The sequence below is a fragment of the Zea mays genome, chromosome 10, assembly GCF_902167145.1.
Source record: "Zea mays cultivar B73 chromosome 10, Zm-B73-REFERENCE-NAM-5.0, whole genome shotgun sequence".
In the NCBI taxonomy this organism is placed as follows: Eukaryota; Viridiplantae; Streptophyta; class Magnoliopsida; order Poales; family Poaceae; genus Zea; species Zea mays.
The window spans coordinates 18,182,441-18,184,060 of record NC_050105.1 but is presented as its reverse complement, the minus strand read 5'-3'; the positions used below and the strand labels follow the sequence as shown (position 1 = coordinate 18,184,060).

Sequence of the window (1,620 nt, the reverse complement as noted above, 5' to 3'; positions counted from 1 at the left end):
AGCAACAATGGTCCAAATAGACAACATGTAATTTTCTAGATATCAAATACAGTCAGGATCCAGATGACTCCAAAAAAATGTTACAAATGTACCAAATGTGTCAACAAAATAAGTATCATTCCAAGATTCTAACATTGGAAGGCATTACCAACTAGAAATACTATGAACCCAAATTGATAAATACATAGCAAATAAGATTAATAGATTATCCAGAAATCCATATCAATAACTCCAAGCACTATGTGCTATAACAGGAAATGTACAAATTGACATTCCAAACTCAATGTTACAATCAACAAGGATGGATTATCAAATGTGACATAGTCAAGAAGCACAGAAAAAAAGAAATGCAAAAACCAAATGGTGAAGTATTGTATTGGGTACATGACACACATGGACTTAACCAATAAAGCAAAACAAAGAAATGAGAATAGCACAAAGCAAATAAAGATAAGTTTGGCATTGAGCACAACTGGCATCAGAAACTCGAATCTGCATCATCCAATTGATGTCTTGAATGGGAATCCAAGTATGATCATAATTTGTTAAGCTCAATATTGCCAGATCAAAATCAAAAGAGTATAAAGGCAGAGAACGAGGGTAAACAACACTCAATCCAACAATGTGGCAGCCCAGTGATTCAGACACCAGGCTCGAAGGAAATGGTACCTGGTTTGGCTGTGCAACATCAGAGAAGATAACATCAACCATGCCAACCAACATCTGGTACCTTGCCGGATGCCTGACATCCTCAATAATGGGGATCACATTGGTCCTCTTCTTTGCCATGTTGACAAGGTCTCTTCCACTCCTGTGAGAGAACTCAACAATGTGGCAGCTGTTTCGCTCACATTTCTGAATAAATGTCCAGTGGTTTCTGTGAGCGCTGAACGCCGAAATGTTCAGACAACAAACACGAGTTGTCCATCGATCATTTATGGAGCACGCATTTGACGACTGGAGATCATGAGGACATCTGGATTCAGTCTTATACCAGTTACAAGGGCAAACGAAAGCCTGAACGGTCGGTGAAAGCATGATTTCTTTTTAATCCTGACGATCCAAGCAGCAACTTTGATTGCAGGCACAACTCTGGGTCTGGGGCCAAGACTGGGGACGCTCAAAAATGCCAAATTCACAGAGTGGCAGACAAATGCAGCTCGCTTTCCGGGCGTTGGCTCAGAGCCCACGGTATGCAACTTCTTCGAGGCCTCTTTGCCGCACTGCACACACTGGCTGGCTGCATCAGGTATGGCCACTCCACCGCTGCTAGACTGCCTGCCACTTTGCTCCGGCCGCAGTCTCCTTCCTCCTTTTCAGATGATCACTGATCAGTCCATCGGGGACGGGCTGGGCCTGGGCGTCGCCACCACCGCTCCGTGCGTGTGGTGTTTGGGCTCCTGGTCCATTTCAGTCGCTCAGTGGGTACTCTGGGCCAGTGACAAAAGAAAGGCTACAACAGTACAACGCCAAAGCTGGTGACTGATAAGGTTCCCAGTGTATCGGGTGCACCTCTAAGATCTGGTCAAATGATTGTTGTTGTACAACAGCAAACACCAGATTACGTGGCTTTTTTTCTTATTTTTGTTGATTAAACTACATGGCTTCTTATTTTTGTTG

At 43.5% G+C, this 1,620-nt stretch overlaps 1 non-coding gene across 1 annotated transcript; it reads right to left on the bottom strand.

Annotated features, from left to right (window-relative positions):
• Positions 1 to 474: 474 nt before the first annotated feature.
• Positions 475 to 548, bottom strand: LOC111590375 (small nucleolar RNA snoR60). Its single transcript, XR_004853504.1, has one exon. It is a non-coding gene; the product is annotated as a small nucleolar RNA snoR60 (small nucleolar RNA).
• Between the last annotated feature and the right edge of the window lie 1,072 nt (positions 549 to 1,620).